Raw genomic sequence first — 13,686 nt, 5'->3', positions numbered from 1 at the left:
TCTATTACATCACCACCTGCAACGGTTTGACCTGCGTCAAAGAGTTAAAATTGTGTTTGTTTTGAGCCAGAAGACAAATCATTTCCAGAGTTGACAGCGAGTGTTTTCCAGGAAGCTCCGTGTTTCATTTTAGGGTCACGGGTCGCCGTGGAAGCTGAATGTCAGAGGATTCTTCCTTTTCTGCAAAGGGAAGACAGAGGAAGGAGGCATCTCAATGTGGCTATTCCTGGACTACGGATACGTGCACGCACGCACACGTGCACACGTGAACACACAATTTACATGCAATTTTTTACCCTCATGTTTCAGCTTGGTGCTATTTTTGAATCACAGAGAGTTCTCACTAGAAATTAAATTCTTATTTTGCTTGTTTTATTCGTAAAAGTATTTCTAAACAGGATTTTGTTATGCACAATGACTTGTTGGAGCTTAAAATTGTCATTTCAGAACTTTTACTTGACAATATATGTGTGCTTAAATATGCAATCTTCCAGTAAACAGAATGCAGGCCTGACTGAGAGGACACTGCTGTTACTGACAAGATGAAGTATGATCCCTCAACTCTGCAATGACTGCCGTGCTCTTCTCCGAGTGGGCGACAGCTTGTGAGCGTATCAGGTTCACAGTGTTGCTTGCCATCAGTGCTCTAAGTTAAACATTCCTGGTATGTCACACAGTAAGAAGATGTATGCCATCGTGAACATGTGCAGGATTTTCTGCAGGTGGAACAATATTAAACATCTCTATTACGTATAATGTAGTTTAAATGTCACTTCCACAATTTGCGTGATTAAAAAGATAAACACAAAGCCAAATAACACAATTAAATAACGTGACCTAAAATAATTTTTTTCTGCAAGTGTGTTATTTTTCACTAATCATGCTTTTGAGCAAGTTTCAATCATGATGAAGTACGAGTTTCAGTAACTTCCAGAATGAGTCATTTCTGGGTCTCTTTAATAAACAAGTGCTGGCTATGGCCACCGATCCCCCCCCCCCCCCCCCTCCAACAGGCTGCTACAAGCTGAGAAGCTCCGATATCCTTGGTGTGGAGCCATTCCTTCTCTTCTGCACACGAGAGGTGGTTCTACGCTAATTTCCCTGTTTGTGATGTCACAAACGGGGGTTTTATGAAACGACATGTTTTAGACACATAATCCCTTAAATCACTGACAGAAAACTGATTTTTTTTTCTTGTTTTGAGGCAGTAGAGACCCACATTGCAGCACAAAATGTGACTTTTGCATACTTGGTTTGTATCCTAAACATAACAATAGTAATCTTCTGTATTTCTCTCAAATATCAGTTTAAATCCCACTTCTAATCAGAACATTAACCAGTCAGGTATTAAATGCGTGCATTTTCTGTGCACAATTTAGTTTGAAGGTGTCTTCAAACTTTTTTTTCCGTGCTGTGTGAAGTTTTAAGTGGATCTAGGCTAACTTAATCTGAGAAACTCACTGGAATGTAGATCAAATGTAACCAGACAGCCAACAGAGTTAGTTAAATGGATTGAAACCGTCTCTGATTCTCAGCCTTTGAAGAGTCTGCTCCCACTTGCTTTAATTTCTTAGCCTTTTAAAACCTTCCTGCACGTGTGAGTATGTGTCAAGCTGTTAATTACCTTCCTGTCTAATATCCTGATCTAATTCAGAGAGCGAGGTTTTCCCCTCCTCTGTTTCTCTTCTTGCCAGCTTCCTGTGTCAGCAGAGCCTTTCACGGGATGAGGCAAACAGCCGCTTTCCTCCATCAAAGTTCACGCCCGGGACACAGACTCCACACACAACCTCTGCGGCTCGTTTTGATGTCGTCTGGACACTCGGGCAGGATTAAAACTTGATCAGTAAGTGCAGAAACATTTGGTAAATTAAAACCTACAGGATCAAACGGCATGCAGATGCTATTAGGTGACTGAACCAGTAAAAGAATGTGGATTGCAAAATGAAAATAAGCGTTTGAGAGGGAGTTTTCAAAATGTCTCAAAGAACTTACAAGAGTTCCCAAATGAAAGAACAGGGATACTTTGCAGCTTGTTCATATTTTTAAGTCATTTTCTTGAGCCAGTATGAGCCAAGCGACCATTTACAGGGTTAATGAAAGGCCACCCAGCCCCTGTTGATACCCCTGTGGCCAGAATATTCCATTTGCAACTTCAGAGTTGCTGGTCCGCTCTGTTGCTGACATACCTGACGCTGCAGTCTTCCAGCACGTTTCCTCCATGTTTTAGATAATGAACACAGCTGATTTGTTTGATTTAGTGATGAATCATTCCTGTAGACACTAAGGAAGACTGGGGAGACATTTCACTTTAGGAGTTAATGCAGCTGTGGCCATCAGACTCTGGAATCCCCCCCCACGCCCCCACCCCCACCCGAGCCTGAGATCAGTGGACTCAGTGGTCTCCTTAAAAATCTGATGAAAACGTACCTGTTCAAGCAGGTTTTGGTGACCTTCATCACCACCCTCTCCTTATTCTGCTCTTTCTACTGCACCATTCCCAGGATTCACTGATTTCCCTCCTTCCTACTTATTTTCTCTCTCTCCTTACATTTTAATTCACAATATTATTTTCTCATTTTAACCATATTTTTAAATCATTTAAAAAAATTTGTGCATTTAAACATTTTTGTTCGTGTGAAGTGCCTCGTGATTTTTATCTTGATGGTGCCATATAAAACTTTTTTTTTTGGTGGAATACTGCTACAAAACATTTTAAACAAGTAAAATGTATTGGGGAAAAAATGTAAAGATAATCTACACAGTTAATGAGAGAAGGCCTGATTGAACAGGTAGGTTTTCAAATGAACACCTCCACAGAGTCTTAAAGACGGTGTTTCAGAAGCAAACTGTTCCACAATTTAGGAGCCAGACCCTGAAAGGCCTTTTGGTTTTCAGCCTAGTGTGCAAAACAGCTGGCAGGTTTTTAGATATGGATCAAGGGTTGGGTGAGGTCGTATGTGAGGATAGAAGCTGAGCTTGGTGGTCAGGGGCCTGGTCGTTCAGAGCTCTGTAGGTTTGAAGCACTTTAATAAATGTGATGATGTGAGTACACCTGCTGGATTTTGTTAGCAGCCTGGCTGCTGTGATTGAATGTTTTGAAGACATTAGAGGGATCATTTGTTCACACCATTAAAAGAATATTAAACTAGTCTAAACATGAAAACTTAATGGACAACTCTTAGAGTTTGTACATTAGGCTTGGCTGATAAGTAAAAGGTAGAAACTGTTCTGTTTTAGGATGAAGTTCTGGAGGTGCAATGATCAGGGTCTCTGTTTTGTTGGCATTAAGAACAAAAATGTTGCTGGACAGCCAGTTGGGTCAGACAGAGAACAAGAGTGTTCTGTCTGTTCAACCACAGACATCCTATATGTAGACACCCATGGACCTGCACTGCCAATAAGGAGCCTAAGTCACGCCAATCTACTTCCTCACCATGGGTCCCCCGAAGAACTAAAAAAATGAATGCAAGTCAACGGGGCTAAAAATGCTATTTTCTAATTCTGCTTGTTTTGTGCCTTGGATTTCACATAGGATGTCCGTAGATTTTAAAGACACATTTTGAAACCAAGAACGTGCTTATTTCAGAACGGGAGAACATATTATTTTAGGTTTTCTGTGAAAATAAGTCCAGAACTACAAATGCGCCTCACGAAAGTGACATCATTGAACCAGACACGGAAAAAACATAGGGAAAATGGCTTTAAGTTCAGCAATCTTCTCACAAGAGGAAAGAACCACCATGAATCTGGCTATTTGGTAACTAGCAGCTACGTTAGGGGGGAAGAGATTATGTGGTGACGTCACATATGCGACGTGGCGATTTCTGGTGTGTAGTCATGCTAATTACGAACTTTTACAAGCTGATATATCTCAAAGTATGTGACTGGTGTGGTCGAAACACCCATCATTACTTTTCATTTACATTGCAGTACAACATATGTGTGATCCTGGGCGTAAGGCAAATCAGATAAAAAAATAGCATTTTTAGCCCCGTTGACTTGCATTCATTTTTTCACTCTTCCAGAGACCCATGAGCCCACCGGAATGGGAGGAGACTTAGGCTCCCTATTGGAGTTGATATAGCAGAGGGCTGCCATCTTGGATGGGTTCCTGTTTGTCCCCATTCCATTTACCCAACTAAAAAACATCTTTTATTATATTTTTTCACCAAATCAGACATATGATATGGCATGATAGTTTAAAAAATGAATATAATAAAATTATTAAATTAAAATATAAAATCCCAACAGGTAGGCTAGAAATGCCAATAGTAAAGCTATGCAGACGACACCCAGCTCTATCTGTCATTTCCACCGGACGACCACACTGTCTCTGCACGAATATCAAACTGTCTCTCTGACATATCAAAATGGATGAAATCCCACCATCTCCAACTCAACCTCTCTAAAACTGAACTACTTGTCATCCCAGCAAAACCATCCATGCAGCACAATATCTCAATCCAAAATCACTTCCTATCTCTGGCTCCTTCAAAGGCAGTTCGAAATCTGGGTGTTGTGATTGATGAACACCTAACATTTAAAGATCATGTTGCCTCTGTTGCTTGTTCATGTGGCTTTGCGCTGTATAACATACGAAAGATCAGACCATACCCAACACAACATGCCACCCAGCTCCTGGTGCAATCTACTGTCATCTCCCGCCTCGATTACTGCAATGCCCTTCTAACTGGTCTTCCAGCCTGTACTGCGAGACCTCTTCAAATGGTCCAGAACGCAGCAGCGCGTCTGGTCTTCAATCAGCCAAAAAGAGCACACGTAACCCCTCTGTTCATTGAGCTCCACTGGCTACCGCTAGCAGCACACATCAAATTCAAATGGCTGACACTAGCATACAAAGTCCGAGATGGTATGGCTCCCATCTACCTGAATCCTCTTGCAAAGGCTTACGTCTCGGCCCGGCCGGTCCGGTCATCACAGGATCGTCGGCTAGCAGTGCCTACACCACGCTCAGGACAATCCAGACTCTTCTCGTGCGTCGTTCCACAAATGTGGAATGACCTTCCTAACACTACCAGAACATGGGCTTCCTTTTCGATTTTCAAGAAACTCCTGAAGACCCTGCTCTTCAGAGAGCATCTCCTTAACTGGCACCCTCCCTGCACCCGTCCCCCCTCTCTACTGTCCACTCCTTGTTCCCTCCTCTCCATGATTGATGCCAAGTTGTTGTTATTGTTGTTGTTAGCCTCAAGGGCAACATGCCGATTATCACTTGTAAGTCGCTTTGGACAAAAACATCTGCTAAATACATAAACAAACATAAAGCCCACATGATCTGTTTTCCGCGTTACAATCGTAGGCTGCACAACAAACGAGCATTGCTGCTCACTCTGCATTGACTCCAGTTGAGTTTGGAGACAAACCATCCGATATGGTGGTGATGCTGTTACACTCTCCAGCACCAAATGGCACCTTTTCATGTCTTCATTCTAAACAGGTGGGGCTTGAAGGACAAATACAGCTGAATGTCATCAGCGTAGAAGTGGGATGAGATTCCAGAGAAAGACTGAATGATGGTAGCCAAAGGAAGGATATAGAAGGAGAATAGTAGAGGTCCCATAACGATTTGTGTCATAGCCTAAACTTGCACTTTTTAGCTTACAGGCCTGGGAAATGTGGTTGATTTAGCTTTGTTTGCTATAAAATAATAATATAGCTATAAAGTTTTTTTTTTCTTCAAACAAGTAGCTACAATAATAGTTGGTGGGTGGAAAATGCAATTTAGAAGCTTGCTTGTACGAGTAAGTATAGACAGTACTTCCTACTGAGGTCATGACTCCGATTATTCCAGTTCACAGTCCATTTGTGACATTGACATTGTATGTGGATCAAATTCTATGGAAACAAAGCAAAGTATGTTTTGATGTTATTTTAGTTTCTTTCTCAAACAAGAGACGAATTAGGCAAGAGATGGTGTGAAGTAGGAGAAGGTGTTGGTGGGGGAATTCATAGAAGAGGAAAGGAGGGGAGGTCTGAATCACAGATGTATTGTTGTATGTTTTCCCAGCTTCAACAGCAAGGAAGTAAAATGAGGCAGCTAAATATACAATTAGCACAATGAAGTGGCGAGTGTGGAGCAGCTGTGGGGTTAGGAATGCCTTTTCTTTACAGAGGAGGAGCTGTTGGAGAAGACAAACTACAGGTATGATTCAGCAAAAAGTGAAATTAGCCAATCAACCTAATCCAACATCCTTCACTGCATGTCTAGTAGTCTGGTAGTTTTCGGCCGGCCAATTGACTGATTCAACTCTAAAGCCCAAAAATGGCTTAGAAAGGTTATTTGGGACAATTGGAAACTGTTCTTTCCAATTGCAGTTAGTCTCGGGCCAGTCAATGTCTGAGTTGTTGCAGGTTGCAGAAATGCAGACAAACGAGGAAAAAAATGAGTGTCCTGCACAGTGATTGTCCAGTTGGTTGTAGAGCAAGGGTTTGCTGACAGGAAAGGGAGATGACAAGGACCATAAGCTGTGGATCTATCTGGCATTTATTCAAAGGATAGATATTCCCAATACATCTGGGTACTTGAGTGCTCCAACATACTTCTTTGTTGTTTTCCTCTAATCCAACATAGACATTAGCAGTTGCTCGATCTAGCGTTAGCAGTAGCTCGGGCTAGTATTAGCAGGGGTAGCGCTGTTTTTCGATTAGCATTACCGCAACCAACATTTACATGTTGCCGACATTGAAGTGGGTTGAGAAAATGCTAATGCAAATGAAACAAGCTTTTCTCAAAACACTTTCTCTCTCACTTTTACAAAATCACTCATCTCCATAGGAAAGCAGGTCAGACATGGCTCTTACTTTTTGGTATGCACATTACTGTACATTAGGTACATTAGAGAGCTCAAGCTGCCTCTAATCAACAACAACAAGGTAAATGTTTTAAATTCTAGGACACCTTTGATAAAACCAGCAAATCAAAATATGTTTATTAAAATGTTACAGTTAGAAACTAAACTGAAGCAACATAATTTAGAAAATGTGCTCTGCACACTTGTGTCAGGTGTGACTGCAGAGCAATGGCGAATGATTTAACTAGGTTGGGTGGGATGACTCATCAGGAGAACTTTGCTTGGAGCTCCAAAGAGGTCAGGACCAGAGCTGGTCTGCAGGAAATCCTCCTCATTCATAATTTGTCAAGTGAGAGACAAAGCAACAATTCCTGTTTTGTGGGGAAAACAAGGAAAGTTGACCTAAAATTAAAGCAAAAGGAAGCGACAAGTGAGGGATTTATTAATGTGGACTTGAAATTAGCATGAAATGGTGATGCCCTTCCTCACCAAAATGTATGTTATTTTGGGGTTTGCTTCCAAAACACACAGATGTTTAACAAGTGTGTGTTGAAACATGAATGGCAGCAGGGTGGTTCACTGGGCAAGAGAGCAAGTGGAAAATCCTGAAGAATAAAGCTGTCAGACATTATAATCAACAGGCAGGCAGATGTGCAGAAAACATGCAGCAAAGACAGGCAATCAAAAGACCTCAGATCAAGTTAATAAAACAAAAATCTGCCCAGTGACTGAATCCTGCTGTGACCCAAAGGATGATACGTAGCAGGTGTGCAAGTGGAGAATAAAGCCAGAGCAGCACACTCAGTAAACACACATGCATTCAAACAAAGACACATAGAGAATAAAAACACCCTGATGCAATGACATTTATTCATGTAGTCAGAAAACTAACAAAACAAAGAATGGTGCTTTCATGTGGAAAAAAAAAGATGACACAAGAAAATCATGTTAAACAAGTATAATCGTGAAAATAAATCATATATTCTTGCTCTTCTCTTCTCTTCTATTATTATTATTATTATTATTATTATTATTATTATTATTATATTTAAGGGACTTTAAAGAAAGTCACAGAAAGATTCATGAATAAAATAAATAAACTTCTCATCTTCTGCTTCTTACTTTCCAATGCATTACAACCAGAAACACCAACAAGTTACACACACACACACACACACACACACACACACACACACACACACACACACACACACACACACACACACACACACCGAACACACACACACACACGCACGCACGCACACACACACACACACACACTTTGATCTGATGGGTGGGGAAATTCTCCTTACATTGCTGTAGGAGGGTTCTCTTTCCTCTACCTTCCAATAAAGAAAGACTTTTTTTTCTTTCTTCTTCCAGCACTTCTGAAGACTTTTTTGAAGTTGCCCCTTAGGGTTGGAACTCCAGCACACTGCACTCTCCTTTTTTCCCCTTTTCCCCTCCTTGAAGCCGCTCTCAAACCCCTCGTTGTCCGTGGTTATCTGATCCCTACATAGCCAAGTCACCAACAGTTTCCACAGGTCCTGGTGTCAAACTTCAATCAGCTTCTTTAAGTGTTTTCAGAATGTGTTCACAGGGTTGATGACAAGCTGATTAGAAAAAAAGAAATGAAACATTACAACCTAAAATGCAGATCTTGGTCATTTCTCTACCTTTCAAGTAACATTTAATAGAGAACTTGGTGTCAGAGTGAAAGACTAGCTCATACATTTCAACAGCTAAGGTTTTTACAAGATTATATTCATAGTTAAAGCAAATAATTGATTCAAAATGTTTCAGCATTAGACCTTTACAAAAACAAGAACCGATGTTGACGCTTAAATAAATAAGACTGACAAAAAATTTCAGGTTCTGGAAATAACTTTTCTGCTGCAGTAAAATAGAAACTAAAATCAGTTTTCAAAACAGATGTTTTACTTTTGAAACCTCTGAAATAATTACAGAGATTGTTTGATTTAAAATAAACAGACAAATATTGTGTTACTGACCCGAGTCTGGAGAAACACATCATTTTGGACCAGATTGATGAGCTAACGGTTAGTCTAAGTGGTGCCATGTTTTTGCAACAAAATTTTTTGAATTTTCAGAGCAGTTCCTGCAAATTCTTTTTAGAAACAGGGCTGCACATAACTAGTATGCATGCACATGTATGCATGTGCACCCAAAAAAAGTGTGCATACCGTTTATTTTCATTTTTTTGCTACAATGCTCCTAGCGGTGTGTTTTGGTTATAATCCGGCGATACATATATCACAATACAAGGTAGACAATACGATATGTTGCAATACTGAAAGCCAGATGATATTTTCAAATATTAACATTGAATTTAATCAGAAGTTTCTAACTAGATGCTTCCAAGACACACCCAGAGTTACCTTGAAATCTCATTGTTCCATCAAAGGAAAGGCGATAAAACTGCTGAAACCTAGCAGTCGCAGTTTGAACAGCAACACAAAAAATAGAATTACAGAAAATATTTGCATGTTGATTCTCAATTAAAAACAACAACAGACTAATTTAAAAACTCGATTCTGTATCACAACACAATGTCTCATTATTTCTTAAATCTCTTGATGCTCCTTTGCGTACAGATGTTATGTCAGTGTGAGCTGTACCCTAGATTGGTTTCCCTAACAGTGCCGCATCACCCAAGTGGCAAAATGTACAAGCTAATTACAAACCTTGTGTCTGACTCATTCTATTCATGCAACTGTCACCACTACAGCAGCTATAGCATTGTGTATTAGTAAACATGACTCAGTCCTAGTGTTCAGTGATCAGGATGTAGTGTGTATAATAAACATGGGGTGTGTAGTAAATATCAACTCGTGATGCTCACTTGATTACCTCTGTTTTTGAAGTGATATGCGCCCCTGTTTATAAACCTTCATGCCATCATCAATCTTGCATGATCAAACATTTACTCAGAAAAAAAAAATACAGCATTGTTGCCAGAAGAGCCCCAGGCTGCACCAAAGAGCAACAGATAACTGCTGCTGCTGCCACGATTGTCACTTGAAAGGAACCATGTCTGTCAACATAAATGATACATACCTGACGACAGTGTTGTGCTTTATGAAAGGATATGTCTTTGATTAAATTTGTTAAGAAGATGCGACTAGCCGTTAGCAAGTCAATCTCACCAGAATAGGTGTACTTTTTCAAACTGAGGTGGATCAAAAATCTCTCTAGAAAAGATAAAACACATGTTTTTCATAACCTTTCGGCAGAAACTCACTTTAAAGTAACAGTGAGCAGTTTCCTGCTCTTCCCCCCCACTGGTTGAAAGTGGAATTCCAGCTGTCGTAAGCAACCTTGCAGCAGCCTGCTTTAGAGCTATCAGCGATCTAACACCAGCATGAGCAAACAAATACTAAAATAAACCATGAAGTAAAAAGATCCACACTGTTGGACAAAAAATATTATTACTTACAAGTGCAGCAGGTCACCATCAGTCTGCGATTTGTTGCTTCCTTTAGCTCTCTCAAACTAGCGTAGGCTGCACCTGTACTCTGGTTTTAGCTCTTTGCTTTGTCTTCAAAGACATTTCTATCAATTTTACTTCCAGGCTTTGCCAGCAGAAAAAGCAAACTTCTTTCATTTCTAATTTTATTGTGCTTTCTATTGATGATCGGCTAAAAGTGCTAACTGATAGGATTACAGCTAACAGCCATAAAGTAGGTAAAGAGCACCCCTTAGGACACCTACCCGCTCCACAAAACTATCAAGTGCAGTTTTTGGTCAGCAGAAGGCTGCAGAGTGGCGTCAAATATGAAACTGGTCACGTTTCCAACTCAACAATCACGGAAATAAATGTTAAAGCTTTAGATTAAAGTTTAAAGAAATATTTATTGTTACTTTAAAAGATCTGAGCGATCACTTTAAGATTAAAATTGTTTAAACATGTTATTTGAAAGGAGTGTGAGGTAAGCTGACGTTGTGTGTAAATATCAAGTTTTACAATCACACCTTGGGATCATTTATTAATGTATTACCACAACTGCATGCACTAAAACAATGTAGAAAAAAACAACAACAAAGGCTTGAGGAGGTTCAGATCTTTTGTTGTGGAATTCTGTTGAAAGGTGACGACTGATAATAATAATAATAATCATCATCATAATCATAACAATAATAATAATAATAATAATTATTATTATTATTATTATTATCTTACTATTCAATTCAATTCAAAAATACTTTATTAATCCCAGAGGGAAATTGATTAATTTTCAATTACCTGTTATGGAAACCTTTTTGAATGAGCTCAATGTGACAATGCAGAGACGAGACTGATGGGCGGAAAATATAGCCTGGCAACGCTCCACTGACGGTTCTCTGTCGTGGGGCGGGTTCTGCCGTTGTCTTTCCAACAATCTCCACATCCTGGACAATGAACGATGTGACACACTCACAGCAACGGATGTCGGAAAACAAGGTAGTCCGCCGTTGAAGAAGGTGAAAATACGTCCTTTATCTAAATGAAGGACTTAAAGACATCTACATATCTGCTCCTGATTCTAGTAAAGATCAAGTCCTAATAGTCCAAAATGGATGTAAAAGCTGTTCCAAACAATTTGTCACCATCTTGTTCCACTCCGTCACATCATCCCGCCCACCAGACAAATAGAGGCCCCTGACTGGCCCACAAAGCAGATAGAGTACTGTGATTGACCCACTACTCTGGCCAATCACAGCACTCTATCAGTTTGAAACCCCTAAAAAGAGCCTTGATCATCACCACCAGACCAGCTCAGTGGCCCAGTGGTAGAGTGTCCGCCCTGAGACTGGGAGATCAGGGTTCAATTCCTGTTCAGGTCATCCCAAAGACTCTGAAAAAAAATGGAACCCAACGCCTCCCTGCTTGACACTCAGCAATAAGGAGTTGGATTGGGGGGTTAAACCACCAAATGGTTCCCGAGCGTGGCTGTGTCTGCAGCTCACCGCTCCCCCAGGGGATGGGTCACATGCAGAGAACAAATTTTGCACACACATCAGTGTGTGTGACAACTAATGGGACTTTATCTTTAACTTGATTGGCCAGCCAGAATGCTGCTAGGGGGCCACGAAGGTTCCAATGGAGCGTTCCTAGACCAACGTTTGCAAAGCAAGAATTTGGTTTAGTTCACCAGGCAATTAAAACCTAGTTTGAGTGGCACATGCTTTCTGCTTCGATAAAACATTTTTACTGTTTAAAAGTTTCAAGTGATTCAAGAAACTTTGTTTAAGTCAACTTTGCAGTGCTCGTCAATTAAGAATGTCTGGAACTCCAAACTGAGGTTGTTCAGAGCAAATTACTGCAGGCAAAGTAATCTAAACACAGCCTCTTTACAGTAATCACCTTTTCCAAAGCAGGTTTAGACTTTTAGAGTAACTTGTAATTTTCCTGCACCTGTTTCCCACCTCCCACTGTACCAGTTAACCTTTGTTAAAACTCAACGGCTCTCAGTGAGGCATGACCACAGCTCTTTCCAGTCAAGGGTTTCTCCTCCCCGACTCGAACGCAAACAGAAACTAACAAACTCTGAATTTAGATTGTTAATTTTGGATCAAAGCGTCATGAGTGTTACAGAAAAAGCATAGGCAGGTGCCAAAGATGAACACACACACGTACACACACACACACTTGTGTTGAAAAGCATGCACACTGCTGGTAAATATAGAAGTCACACAGAGTGAGAAGGAAAGCCACTTCCCCAAATCGGGCCATCTGGGAAACTTTTGGTGGTTTTTCTGTGTAAATTTGCACAGTTGTGGTTTGTCCCAAGAAAAATCAGTATGGAGATGTGGAGAAGAGGAAATGCATCAGCAGAGAAGGACTAACATCTCAGGACAAACCCATCCTTTCACACACAGGTATGTGTGTGATGGTGTGTGACCCCCATATCGTCTGGGTCACTGTGTTATGTTGTCTAGGAAAACAGATGAACACTGAAAAGCTCTAAGTATTGTGTATTTGAAGCTTCTCACGAACAGATCCAGCTAAAAAAATTATACAGTTGCTATTTTTCTGCCACCTCAGCAACTGGAGAAGTAAACACATTCATTTGAAAATTGTCTTTATTTTTCTCAGACTCCGTGCAGTAACCTGCTGCCCCAGACACTTCACAGCCCCAGCTTTTCCTGACTGCCTAAGGACTTGATTTCAGTCATAAAACTAAATTAATTCAAGTTTAGACAGGTCTGATATATCAGATGATTGAGCCTTTTGGAAGGATGCGATTTAAGTTTGGCAAAAAGAAAAGATTATCAAAGCTTCGCAAAAGCAGTTTTTTTTAACTGAAGAGCTACATGCCTTCTTGCTCGTGTGAGATTTAGCATCACATGAGCTGATCTAAAATCAGTAAGCCCAGTTCGTTTGTTTTCATTCTAAATCTGTGCATTGTTCAGCTCATCGGCTGAAGAATGGGATGACAAATCTGCATCATCAATTCATTTTTTACAGTTTTAAAACAAGCAGAGGACTTCAAGTCCTTAGGCGAGGAAAAAAAGGTCTGAAACAGAAAAATAGTAAAGACAGAAATCAATGCAATGGATGGAGATGACTGAAACTATTTCTGCCATGCACCTTTACTTAAAACCTATATTGAGCAGCACATACACATGCACAAACTAAGCCATTTTCTTCAGTACATGATAAGTTAATAGGAGTGTTGGATTTCTACTCACTTCCCTTAAACCTTATCTGATTTAGGGGACTTCCTGTTCACTCTCCCCTCCCTGCTTCACTCGTTCTTTGATGTTGGCTCTCCACCGTTTGTTTCATGTGCACATTAGAGCCATTTGATATGCCACTCTTGGTGCTGTCTGTGCATTTAGGAGTGTGTTTGTGATTTTAATAAAGTGGGAA

The sequence above is a fragment of the Nothobranchius furzeri genome, chromosome 6 (genome assembly GCF_043380555.1).
Source record: "Nothobranchius furzeri strain GRZ-AD chromosome 6, NfurGRZ-RIMD1, whole genome shotgun sequence".
In the NCBI taxonomy this organism is placed as follows: domain Eukaryota; kingdom Metazoa; phylum Chordata; class Actinopteri; order Cyprinodontiformes; family Nothobranchiidae; genus Nothobranchius; species Nothobranchius furzeri.
The sequence above is the reverse complement of the archived record's forward strand: the minus strand, read 5'-3'. Positions refer to the sequence as shown.